We start from the raw sequence: 14,097 nt of genomic DNA on the forward strand, positions 1-14,097 counted from the left end.
AATAACAAAAATGAATGAATCAACCATCTTGTCAACCCTATATATAGTCTGGGTGTTACACAACCTCATGCAAAACAAATTTCATATGTTAATAACTGCAGGATGTGAAATCCAGAAGCGAAATTATCCTCATTCGGTCCTTGCTCCTTTAAATCCCGGTCAAAACAACTCGTGTTGTCCAGCACCACACCTCTTCCTCAACTCCTGTACACTTACACGTGACGTAAGCATACATCCAGCCTCCTTTCTCTGATTGGGCGCTGACAAACCGATTCCGAATCTTATTGGTCGATATGGATGTCAGTTTAGCAGAGCCGGTCCTATTGTTGCTGTTGTATTCTGTAAATGACGTCAATGGTATCTAAGGCTGCACAGACAATGAAATACAAATAACTGTGTACATTTTTTTTTTTGGGGGGGGGCTCTTTTTAACCTGAGCATATAAGAAAAAAAAATTGTTATTTTGTGTCCGCCCAGTATTTTAAGCGCTTCCTGTACTTTGAGCTTTTTTTTTTCCCCCACCATTATGGGTTCGACAGAGTTTTCTGGAGTTTTTTTTTTTCCTTCCAAATGCACATTGGTCCTTTTAGTGTCTAAAACAAGCTACTGTTCTGGAGCTAAAATGCGTTTTTTGTTTTGTTTTAAGCGACTCAATACGACATGATCCATAAGTTTCCATATCAAGTTGCTTATTGAGGCAGGAGAAGAAAGGGGTGGGGCTTCGTCTGATGGCGTCACATTAAGGAGGCGGGGCTTTGGTTTGACAAGAGCCTGCTTCTTCGGAGTTTGTTCGCGTCCCGAAAATAGAACGCAACCCTGCGTGTCAATGTGACTGAAAATACATTTACGGCGCTCCACGTCCCCGCGACTCACTGATACACCGTATCTATATCCAGCGAGGGAGTGCGGAGGGAAAAAAGGGTGAGTAGCAAAAAATAGCAACAATGTTCCTCAGTGAGTTGTTTTGTGTGTGAGAGAGAGAGAGAGAGCGCAAGAGGGAGTAGTGGAGTGCGTTTAGGGAGCTCGAACTCAACCCGTACGGTACGACAGGACAGTTTACGAGCTTTTCGTTCAGCACATTTTCTCTGTCATGAGCACAGGCTCGGTTTGAATGCGTTTGCTCCGTGTTTAGCAACTTTGCTGGAATTTTCTCCCGTCGGTATGATCTCCTGGAGCTGAGGCGGCGCGAGCGCTCGTGTTTGTTTGCTTTAATTTCACGTCAGAACACAGCTCGGGGGTTTACATTCTAGCTGTTTATGGAAATGAACCCTCAAAGTGAATTAGCCTTAATTATGTTATGATCAGAAACACTGGGTTGGAGAGATAGAGAGATAGAGATAGAGGTGTGATGAATAGAGCGGGATTCGCACCCTGACTTTTCTCCCTAATGGCGTAAACAAGACCAGAGCAGACCAGAGTGTGTCCTGCTTTTGGGAAGATAAGTTGAACTCCAGGAATCGATGCCACTGTGTGAAGTTCTGTTCCGTCAGGCTTTTTGCCCATAAAACAGCTGCCCTTCCTTCATCCTGTCCGACTGAGCGCACAGGACAGGCTGCGGGTTTACTGTGCGGCGTTTAAAGCGACAATCATTTCTAATTCGTGTTTGAATTTTATGTCAGACAGTAAACATACCTTCGGACCTTATTTAAAGTAATGCCTTTCGATTAAAGCGTTAGAAAAACTGCGATTAAAAAAAACATACTGACTAGAATCACGACGAACTGGGGATTAGTTTTTATACTTGTCTGGCTGGTGGTGTTGAGTTTAAATCCACAGTGTAGCACGAACAGTTACAGTACTGAATATCCAGCAGCAGTGTGGCACAAACTGTGCATGAACAGTGCAGAATATCCAGCAGAAGTGTAGCACGAACAGTTACAGTACTGGATATCCAGCAGAGGTGTAGCACAAACAGTTACAGTACTGAATATCCAGCAGAAGTGTAGCACGAACAGTTACAGTACTGGATATCCAGCAGAGGTGTAGCACAAACAGTTACAGTACTGGATATCCAGCAGAGGTGTAGCACGACAGTTACAGTACTGGATATCCAGCAGAGGTGTAGCACGACAGTTACAGTACTGGATATCCAGCAGCAGTGTGGGACAAACTGTGCATGAACAGTGCAGAATATCCAGCAGAGGTGTAGCACGAACAGTTACAGTACTGAATATCCAGCAGAGGTGTAGCACGAACAGTTACAGTACTGAATATCCAGCAGAGGTGTAGCACGAACAGTTACAGTACTGAATATCCAGCAGAGGTGTAGCACGACAGTTACAGTACTGAATATCCAGCAGAGGTGTAGCACGACAGTTACAGTACTGAATATCCAGCAGAAGTGTAGCACGAACAGTTACAGTACTGAATATCCAGCAGAGGTGTAGCACAAACAGTTACAGTACTGAATATCCAGCAGAGGTGTAGCACGACAGTTACAGTACTGGATATCCAGCAGAGGTGTAGCACGAACAGTTACAGTACTGAATATCCAGCAGAGGTGTAGCACGAACAGTTACAGTACTGAATATCCAGCAGAGGTGTAGCACGACAGTTACAGTACTGAATATCCAGCAGAGGTGTAGCACGACAGTTACAGTACTGAATATCCAGCAGAAGTGTAGCACGAACAGTTACAGTACTGAATATCCAGCAGAGGTGTAGCACAAACAGTTACAGTACTGAATATCCAGCAGAGGTGTAGCACGACAGTTACAGTACTGGATATCCAGCAGAGGTGTAGCACGAACAGTTACAGTACTGAATATCCAGCAGAGGTGTAGCATGAACAGTTACAGTACTGGATATCCAGCAGCAGTGTGGGACAAACTGTGCATGAACAGTACTGAATATCCAGCAGAGGTGTAGCACGAACAGTTACAGTACTGAATATCCAGCAGAGGTGTAGCACGAACAGTTACAGTACTGAATATCCAGCAGAGGTGTAGCACGACAGTTACAGTACTGAATATCCAGCAGAGGTGTAGCACAAACAGTTACAGTACTGAATATCCAGCAGAAGTGTAGCACGAACAGTTACAGTACTGAATATTCAGCAGAGGTGTAGCACAAACAGTTACAGTACTGAATATCCAGCAGAGGTGTAGCACGACAGTTACAGTACTGGATATCCAGCAGAGGTGTAGCACGAACAGTTACAGTACTGAATATCCAGCAGAGGTGTAGCACGACAGTTACAGTACTGGATATCCAGCAGCAGTGTGGGACAAACTGTGCATGAACAGTGCAGAATATCCAGCAGAGGTGTAGCACGAACAGTTACAGTACTGAATATCCAGCAGAGGTGTAGCACGAACAGTTACAGTACTGAATATCCAGCAGAGGTGTAGCACGAACAGTTACAGTACTGAATATCCAGCAGAGGTGTAGCACGACAGTTACAGTACTGAATATCCAGCAGAGGTGTAGCACAAACAGTTACAGTACTGAATATCCAGCAGAAGTGTAGCACGAACAGTTACAGTACTGAATATCCAGCAGAGGTGTAGCACAAACAGTTACAGTACTGAATATCCAGCAGAGGTGTAGCACGACAGTTACAGTACTGAATATCCAGCAGAGGTGTAGCACGACAGTTACAGTACTGAATATCCAGCAGAGGTGTAGCACGACAGTTACAGTACTGAATATCCAGCAGAGGTGTAGCACAAACAGTTACAGTACTGAATATCCAGCAGAGGTGTAGCACAAACAGTTACAGTACTGAATATCCAGCAGAGGTGTAGCACAAACAGTTACAGTACTGAATATCCAGCAGAGGTGTAGCACAACAGTTACAGTACTGAATATCCAGCAGAGGTGTAGCACAAACAGTTACAGTACTGAATATCCAGCAGAGGTGTAGCATGAACAGTTACAGTACTGAATATCAAGCTGCGCTGTAGCACGAACAGTTACAGTACTGAATATCCAGCTGCGGTGTAGCACAAACAGTTACAGTACTCAATATCCAGCTGCCGTGTAGCACGAACAGTTACAGTACTGAATATCCAGCTGCGCTGTAACACGAACAGTTACAGTACTGAATATCCAGCTGCGCTGTAACACGAACAGTTACAGTACTGAATATCCAGCTGCGCTGTAACACGAACAGTTACAGTACTGAATATCCAGCTGCGGTGTGGTACGAACAGTTACAGTACTGAATATCCAGCTGCAGTGTAGCACGAATAGTTAGATTACTGAATATCCAGCAGAGGTGTAGCATGAACAGTTACAGTACTGAATATCCAGCTGCGGTGTAGCACAAACAGTTACAGTACTGAATATCCGGCTGCAGTGTAGCACGAACAGTTACAGTACTGAATATCCAGCTGCAGTGTAGCACGAACAGTTATTGAATATCCAGCTGTGGTGTAGCGTGGACAGTTACATTACTAACTATCCAGCTGCGGTCTAGCACAGACCGTTACAGTATTGAATATCCAGCAGCAGTGTGGTACGAACAGTTACAGTACTGAATATCCAGCTGCGGTGTAGCATGAACAGTTACAGTACTGAATATCCAGCAGCAGTATAGCAAGAACAGTTACACTACTGAATGTCCAGCTGCGGTATAGCACGAATTGTTACAATACTGAATATCCAGCAGAAGTGTGGCACGAACAGTTTCGTTACTGAATAGCAGCAGTTAAGCATGAACTGAATTACTGAATTACATTACTGAATATCGAACAGAGGTGTAGCACGAAGTTACCTTACTGAAGATCCAGCAGAGGTGTAGCACAAACAGTTACTGTACTGAATATCCAGCTGCGGTGTAGCACGAACAGTTACAGTACTGAATATCCAGCAGAGGTGTAGCATGAACAGTTACAGTACTGAATATCCAGCAGAGGTGTAGCATGGATAGTTACAGTACTGAATGTCCAGCTGTGGTATAGCATGAAGAGTTACAATACTGAATATCTAGCAGCAGTGTAGCATGAACTATTACAGTACTGAATATCCAGCAGAGGTGCAGCATGAACAGTTACAGTACTGAATATCCAGCTGCGGTGTAGCACGAACAGTTACAGTACTAAATATCCAGCAGCAGTATGGCACGAACTGTGCATGAACAGTACTGAATATCCAGCAGAGGTGCAGCATGAACAGTTACAGTACTGAATATCCAGCTGCGGTGTAGCACGAACAGTTACAGTACTAAATATCCAGCAGCAGTGTGGCACGAACTGTGCATGAACAGTACTGAATATCCAGCAGAGGTGCAGCATGAACAGTTACAGTACTGAATATCCAGCAGCAGTGTAGCATGAATAGTTACAGAATTGAATATCCAGTTGCGGTGTAGCATGAACAGTCACAGTACTGAATATCCAGCTTCGGTGTAGCATGGACCGTTACAGTACTGAATATCCAGCAGAGGTGTAGCACGAACAGTCACGGTACTCAATATCCAGCTTCGGCGTAGCACGGACCGTTACAGTACTGAATATCCAGCTGCGGTGCAGCACGAACAGTTACAGTACTAACTATCCAGCAGAGGTGTAGCACGAACAGTTACAGCACTGAATATCCAGCAGCAGTGTGACATGAACTGTGCATGAACAGTACTGAATATCCAGCAGAGGTGTAGCACGAAGAGTTACAGTACTGAATATCCAGCTCCAGTGTAGCACGAACAGTTATAGTATTGACTATCCAGCAGCAGTATAGCACGAGCAGTGACAGTACTGAATGTCCAGCAGCAGTGTAGCATGAATTGTGCATGAAAAGTATTGAATATCCAGCAGCAGTGTAACATGAACTGTGCTTGAACAGTACTGAATATCCAGCTGCGGTGTAGCGCGAACAGTGACCGTACTGAATATTCGGCAGCAGTGTAGCACGAACAGTTACAGTACTGAATGTCCAGCAGTGGTTTACAAACAGATACAGTAGTGACTATCCAGCAGCAGTGTAGCACGAACAGTTATAGTACTCAATATCCAGCAGAGGTGTAGCACGAACTGTGCATGAACAGTACTGAATATCCATCAGCAGTGGCGCATGAACTCTTTTATAACAGTACTGAGTTGGTGTTCAATGAACTTTTGCAGTATTGAATATCGCCCTTAAATTTCCAGATTTTCATCCTAAAGCACAGAGTTCGGTAAATGCTATAAATTATTTTCTACCGGCAGTGAAACTATACAGAATGTTAGTTGGAAATGTGTCTGGGAGCGCTGGGATTTTTCATTTTTGAGTGTTGAAGAAACCTCGACTGTGTTGAATCGAGTACTACAGTGTTCACAAAGCTCTCAGTGTTCAAAGAAATATGAGTGTTTTTGAATTTACACCCAAAATGCGTCATTACTTCATAATGTTATTTAGATTGTTGTTATTGTCATCTTATTACTCAGTTCTTATCCTAAAACATATTGTTCAGTGACCGCTATGGAACAACATTTCACAGGAGTGAGAAGTGCATCAGGGCAGAGCCTGGGTTCATTCTTTGTGTTTAACACACTCTTCCTGTCAAATTAAAGACTCCGGTGTTCAATAAGCTCTTGCGGTGTTAAATTATCCGAGTGTTGATTGAACTCTTGCAGCATTGAATAAAAAAACTACTGTATTAAATATTAAAATATTGAGTGAACACGGCTACGTGGGCTATTGGGTTGAATCGACATTTCGAGTGCAAAACAAACCTTTAGTGTGTTAACCTAGCCTAGCATTTCCACTGTTTGTTTGTGTTCAGATGGATTTCTAAGGCTTTTAACTGCGTGGTCAGTCTTCGTGTATTCCAAAGAGCTGGCACATAGTGTCCCATCGGTGCTCAGTTGGCACGGTTTGATGGAAAACCGGAGCTGGAGTCTCTCGAGAGAAGTGCTAATTGATGCCATCAATTATAGCGCAATAACATGTTCATTTCTGATTTGCTTTAATGTTATTCATAATGTCAGGTCGCCTTGTTAAGCACAAGCGAGAGGTCCGTCTCATTCTTGGCACCGCGCTTCTCGCACAGCCACAGGGTCACCACTGCTCCATACTTCTCCAGTTTAATGAATTTCCGAAGCACAGCTCAGCTCAGCTCATACAGTGAGCGATTCTGAGTAGCCCAGTGCTTTAAGGAAAAATGCAGCAGCCCAGAGCAGGATGCCTGCTCTGAACGTGGAAGTGTTAATACGGTAAAGCAGTATAGTACAAATAATGACGGTATTTTCCGAGATACATATTTATCTTGTTTTTACCTACAGGTAATGTTGCACTCAGACGGATCTGCGGCTGGAGGAAATATTGTTAAATAACTCCTCCCGTGAAATGCAATGTTATGCGCGTGAACACATTCGACTTGCAACGAAACCCACGAACTCGTGAAGGATTTCACCAGTTCCTCTAAGTCCGAATGAAGCGTTGCTCAGTGTTCCTGTAATCTGCTGATTGTTACTAGAAGGTGTTCGATTTGCGCACAGTGAAATCAAAAATGTGAAATGAACTCATGAGTTCCTCCACTGTGGGTGATTTTTATGATGGGAAGGTTGCGGTAGTTTCCTTGTACATACCGTTAGTTCAAACATGCTTGATACACACACACACACACACACACACACACACACACACACACACACACGCATGCACACTTTTTTTTGGACGAAGTTTGTATTTCAGGCCAATCAGAAACCGAAACGAGACATTTTAAATTGTCAGAGATAAAAGTGCTTGATAAAACAATCAGCCACTCATTTTTTAACTCAGCGAGTCATTATTCCTAAACATGTTCGTTACCCGTCAGTCCTCATGTCTCACCGTGCGTCTCGTTTTCTCAATTTTCAGAAGCAGGATTGCACATAAGTGCTGCCAGCTGCTGCTGTGACAGTAAAGGAACTTAAGGAGAAAATTACACTGAATTAACTTTATCAATAATGTGTTCAGTAATACATCTGACTTTTTTTTTTTTTTTAAAACGACTAAATTGAAATTCTTATGAGGAGTGTTCACCTCTCAGACCGACTGTTTATTTTCATAAGAGGCTCAGGCCAGTAGTCACGGCCATGTCTGGCGCGAGACGCAGAGTTTTCTTTTAGCTCCAGAGAACAGATGCTAACAGATCGTGCAGCACTCTTTAGGACTAGTCGAAAATGAACAGCAGACGACTCACTCCAAATTAGCCCTGCTCTGGACGGATTGGACCGGTCCCAAGCCACACGAGATGTAAATAAGCAGTAAAGAATGCTCTCGAGCACAAGACATACACAGTATGCGTTCTGAACCGAGGCACGCGTGTGGTGCCTGTGAAAAGGGACCGATTAATAATTCCCATATTGTCCTGTGAAGAAGAGCGAACGCTTTTCCTGTTTCAGCGCGGCGGGAAAGCAGCGCCAACCGGCTTCCTCCGCCATCCGTATTCTTCGCGAGTAAGATTTATTTTTGTAAAAGACGAAATCGTCGCAAGCTTGCAGGAATTATATATTTACCTCGACATCAGTGAACACTTCGCGATCAACAAAATCCCTGCTAGAGAAGGTGGAGGAATGTGATTTTTTTATTTTTTTTTCTCAGTTGTGAGAACACTGTGTAGAGACTGAAGACGCAGGTTTTTAATAGAAATGTTTCTGGGTTTGCGTACAGAATGCTGGTAACATTACAGTACATGCGCGTTGCTTGGTTGTCAGATATGCGTAGAATAAAGTAGTGCAGGTTTTGTGTGTGTGGGGGATATTTGAACATCTCCTGCCATGCTCTTCACAGCACTCCTCCATCTAACAGTCTGCTCTCAGCTTCTTCCAGGATAGAGGAAGGGTGAGAGAAAGAAAGAAAGAGAGAGAGAGAGAGAGGCAGAGGCTGGAGTGTGTGGGCGAGTCTGATCTGCAATTAACGCTGGCTGTCAGAAGGAGAAGGCTGGCGTTTACACCGTCGCTTCTGAATCACTGAGTGCAACACTTTCCTGTCCCCCCCCCCTTCCGCCCCGCTCCCAAACCCTCCCCCCCACCTTTTTTTTTTTCTCCCCAGGAAATTTTCTTTCCCAAGGAGGAGGAACCAGCAGGAAGCGAAGTGCTGTGCAGGAAGGAAGAGTGCAAGATTCGAGGTGGACTTTGGGGCCTGAACGAAGTTGATCCGCGCCTTGATCATTGCGTGAGTCCTGTTTATTTATTTTATTTCTTAAATTTGGTTTTCTTGCTTTCTCTGTCGTGGCTATTTCGAGACAACCCAATAAGAAACTTTTTTTTTGGTACTGCTTCGAATTCCACTGCTACTCCCTGTGTGCTTCGGATACACAAAATAATATAACGTGATTGATAGCACAGCTGTGAATTAGGCAGAGGAGCTCCAGTGCGCAGAGTGAATCCTCTGCCTGTGTTTCAGTACAGTAACGATCCCGAACGCGTCGCCGCATCCAGTTGGCCCGCGTTTCGGCTTCGCAAGAATACCGCACTTTGCGTCAGTCGCACAGCGAGCGCAACACTCATTTCCTCCAAAGTGTCTAAGACAACGTCTTCAGCACGACGCTGCATTCGACAGCATCCTTGTAGACAAAAGCGCGCACCCGACCCAAGCGAAAACGTTCAAGTCGTCGTCTCAAGCAGTCATCGTCGTCGCTCGCTCGCTCATGCACCCCTTGTGGAAAACCGAGCCGACCCTTTTTCTCATTGTAAAGTGTGAAAGCACTTTGACAAACGCGCTCCAAATAGTTCCCAGATCAGCTGTAAGGAATGTGCTCTACTTTTGGCTCGCGTCCATTAAACACTCACTAGGTTCTTTTTTTTTTTTTAACATCTCTCTCTCTCTCTCTCTCTCACACACACACGCACATACTTGCACTTGGTCTCTCTCGATCTTGCGCATGCTCATGGCCAACGTGATTCATTGTTTACTGGAGCATCACCGTCAAGCTGGAGATTCCAGCATTCTCCCGTGAGACCTGGCGGCAGGATGCAGAATCTTGAACCCAGCAGATAATGGTTTAGCCATCGTTTTGCAACACCGAGACACCTCACTGAGTTTTTTTTTTTTTTTAAATATATTTTATTATTATTTTTTTTTAATTGAATAACAAAATTGCTGAAATGAAGCTGAGAAGGGGGACGGCACGGTGGTGTAGTGGTTAGCGCTGTCACCTCACAGCAAGAATGTCCAGGTTCGAGCCCCGTGGCCGGCGAGGGCCTTTCTGCGCGGAGTTTGCATGTTCTCCCCGTGTCCGCGTGGGTTTCCTCCGGGTGCTCCGGTTTCCCCCACAGTCCAAAGGCATGCAGGTTAGGTTAACTGGTGACTCTAAATTGACCGTAGGTGTGAATGTGAGTGTGAATGGTTGTCTGTGTCTATGTGTCAGCCCTGTGATGACCTGGCGACTTGTCCAGGGTGTACCCCGCCTTTCGCCCGTAGTCAGCTGGGATAGGCTCCAGCTTGCCTGCGACCCTGTAGAACAGGATAAAGCAGATAGAGATAATGAGATGAGAAGCTGAGAAGGGCAGCACCATGGATGTATACTGTTCTAGACGAACATTTTGGGCGGTTTAGCCACCAGAGGCTTTCCTTTTCATTATCTGTGGGCTCTGGGTCGGCGAGCTAAGCCAGTGGAACGCAGCATCCCTGCGGGGGCCAGCCGAGCGTTCGGCCTCGGAGTGGCTTCAAAACAAGAAACCTCTGGCTGCCCCTCATCTTGCTGCATGTCTGATACTCAAAGGTTACCTCCGGCTACAAGAAACATGCTGAGTAAATACAAAGCTCACTGCCGAAGACCCGTATGAAAATATTAGCTCCTCGTCAATATTAATAAATATTTCCCCCTCCTCAGTGCTTTCACACAAACCCGGGCTAGTTACAGACTGTAAATAGGCTTTACTGAGACTTGCCAAATCAAAAGCACTACCAGGGTCTTTGGCTGCACAGTTTCAACTTTATTTGGTAGCTCCTTAATATGTACCGATGACGATTTTCAAACCCTTTGGCCTCGGGATTAGCAAGCCACGTCGGCCTCGGTGCCACACGCGTTTTATAAATACGGCACGCTTTCAGAAACGCAGCTGAAGTTTCAAAGCGACTATTCGTCGAATCATATTTAAAGACGGATCCAACGATCGCACGGTTTCTTGCGGGGAATCCGGGCGGCGCGAGGTTATAATTAAACAAGAGCATGTGAGGGGGACTTAGAGTGGCAAATTATCCGGCTAGACCCACGTCAGCTGGATATATTTTTGCCGCTCCATTTTCGTATACCTGGAAAAGCCGTCTGGATAGTCACGCGTCGATGGTCATCTGTCTTATTAAGAACTTAATTTAGAAATGCATGTCGGAGCAAGTAAAGAACGGCGGCTTAATTAACAGACAAACCCAAGTCGGGCTGGCTTTTGCGGAGCGAATAAATCAGCTCTTCGGCTCAGCGTGTCACCACGCTACGTTGCACGTGAGGCTGAGAGAATTTGTGAAACGTGAGCATTTTGTTGGGAAAAAGGATTCGACTTTATTCAAGGAGGGAAGGGTTTTAGAAAACACAGTTCCAGAGAGACAGTGTGTTTTTAAAAAAAAAAAAATTTAATCAAGAAATTTTAAGACTTCGACGAAAGGTGTTATGCTTTTTATATTAAAGACGGATGCGTTTTTTTTTAAGATCACATTTTTGTAAATCATTTCATTTAGTTTGTAAATGTGAACTGGTCTATCTGATACTGTGTACTCCTTTCTGGCAGGCAAAGCTGAAGTTTTCACGACTTACTCACTGCCTTTTACACCTCCACGCGAACCTAATTTGACCTGTGAAACACCACGGCTCTGTCACATGCAGTCAAAAGAATGAACGCAAATCCCCATGTAACACCATCCACAGGAGCAGCTGACGTTTAAGAGCGTGGGTGGTACATTTAGCCGAAAGAATGAGTCTCCCCTGACCTTTCAGCTGCCCTTGCTCTTGACCTGCACTTGTAAGCCATCTCATACGGCTAAATCAGCACACACACTGCTGAGCGGAGAAGAGCAGCTTAGGGATCGATCTGCCCTCTCTCTCTCTCTGTCTCTCTCTCTCCCTCCTGCCCCTTTACCCTTTCTTTCCTGCAGGCGTGAAGGAAGTGTCCTCACTAGGTGTCTGGGTATGAACTGATTAATAAGCTGTACCATGTACAGCGATTATCAGAAAATACTTTTTTTTTTTTAATTGTACACACTTCAACATATTTCCGTTACCCGTCTGTTCTAATTGTGGCAGCCACCAAGTGTAGGTAGAGAGCCAGCGAGTGGCACATTTACACCCTCAAAATACCGACTGTTCCACTCGGCGGCAATAATTTAAAATTGAACGTTTTGTACAAATGATGACTTTATAATTCCATTCAGTTATTTGGGGAAAAAATAAAATTTTTGATGGAGGGATATGATTTACTGTATATTTACATTGGTGGCCAGAAATTTACAGACAGTGACATGAATGTCATCTTGGATCTGAACGTCATGGCAATATTTGGGCTTTCAGTAATTTGTTTGAACTGTTCTTTTTCTGTGGCAGAATGTACAGCAGACATCTTTAATAAAAAAAAAAAAAAAAAAACTAGAATTTGGTGCACAAGTTTTAATTTTCTTTGGGTTTTCTGAAATCAGTACAGAGTCAAAATATACATACAGCACTTCTAATATTTGGGTGAAATGCCTCTTCGCAAGATTCACCTTGACCAAATATTTTTTGTTTACCGTGAACAAGCTTCTGGCAGAATTCTGGTTGGATATTTCACAACTCTTCATGGTAGAATTAGTTGAGTTCAATTAAAAAATGTTTTTTTTTCTTGGCATGGACTCGACTTATAAGCACAGTCCATATATTTTCCATAGGGTTGAAGTCAGGACTTGTTTTAAGCTTCATGTTAGCCTGCTTTATCCTCCACAACCAGCTCTGATGCGTGTTTGGGTTCATTGTCCTGTTGTAACTCCCAAGTCGTGTTCAAGTTTCTGATGGTTTATGCTGAAGAATTTTGAGGTCGTCCTCCTCCTTCATTATTCCATCCACTTTGTGCAATGAACCAGTTCCACTGGCAGCAAAACAACCCCAGAGCATGATGATCCTACCACCACCACCAGCTGGTACAGTGTCCCTCTGTACATGGTGGTCATTGTGGCCAAACAACTCAATCTTTGTCTCATCTGACCATACAGCTTTCCTCCAGAAGGCTTTTTTGTTTGTCCGTGTGGTCAGCTTCAAACTTTAGTTAAGCTTGAAGGTGTCAATTTTGGAGCAGGGGGTTATTTCTTGGATAGCAGCCTCTTAGTCCATAGTGATCTGAACTGTAGACAGTGATCCATCAGCTTCCAGTTCATGGCAGGGCTGTGCCATGGTGGTTCCTGGGTTGTTCCTGACCATCCAAACCAATTTCCTTTCAGCTGAAGGTGACAGTTTGGGTTTTCTTGAAGCAAAGTGGCTTGGCAAAGTGACTACACCTCACAATAACTTGGATACAATTGTTTGAACTGATCTTGGAATTTGCAGTTGTTTAGAAATGGCTCCAAGAGACATTCCGTAGTTGTGTACATCTGCGATCCTCATTCTCGGATCTGCACCGAGCTCCTTGGACTTTCCCATTGTATTGTGTGTTGGTCAGTCCAATGAGTGCTGTCAACAAACCCTTTTTATGAAGGCACAGAGAAGCTTCTAGCTGTAGTCAATCATGATCACCTAACAGGAAGTTAAGAGACCTCGGCCGTGGCAAGATAAGAGACATTTTGGAAGTTTCAGCACCTGTGAATGAATAATCTAAGTGAGTGTATGTACATTTTTGACTCTGTATTGATTTCAGAAAACCCAAAGAAAATTAAAACTTGTGCACCAAATTCTAGTTGTTTTTTTTTTTGATTAAAGATGTCTGCTGTACATTCTGCCACAGAAAAAGAACAGTTCAAAGAAATTACTGAAAGGCCAAATATTGCCATGACGTTCAGATCCAAGACGACATCCATGTCACTGTCTGTAAACTTCTGACCACAACTGTGTATGAAACGTGAATTATATTTACATTAGTTGTAAATTAGTTCTGTAAATTTTTACAAGTTGAAATATTTCGACATTCCTATGAAAAAGTTTTTTTTTTTTTTTTCCCCGCAACATTTTTTTTAGCAGTTTAGGGTGATCGCGTGGAGCAGAGAGGGGGAACATTGCCATCGAACAGCTCCAGGGTC

The 14,097-nt window shown here is 44.0% G+C and overlaps 1 protein-coding gene across 8 annotated transcripts in view; it reads left to right on the top strand.

Moving 5' to 3' along the window:
* The window catches only part of mef2aa (myocyte enhancer factor 2aa), a 221,383-nt gene that overhangs the window by 6,213 nt on the left and 201,073 nt on the right, over window positions 1-14,097 (top strand). For 7 of the 8 annotated variants that reach the window (XM_060923984.1, XM_060923989.1, XM_060923986.1 and 4 more), the window contains exons 1-2: window positions 752-921; window positions 8,956-9,078. The gene's annotated coding sequence lies outside the window, so the exon portion shown is untranslated. Of the gene's footprint in view, window positions 1-751; window positions 922-8,955; window positions 9,079-14,097 lie in introns of those variants that run through there. The other variant, XM_060923983.1, reaches the window with a different exon arrangement.

This window comes from Neoarius graeffei, chromosome 6 (genome assembly GCF_027579695.1).
Source record: "Neoarius graeffei isolate fNeoGra1 chromosome 6, fNeoGra1.pri, whole genome shotgun sequence".
In the NCBI taxonomy this organism is placed as follows: Eukaryota; Metazoa; Chordata; class Actinopteri; order Siluriformes; family Ariidae; genus Neoarius; species Neoarius graeffei.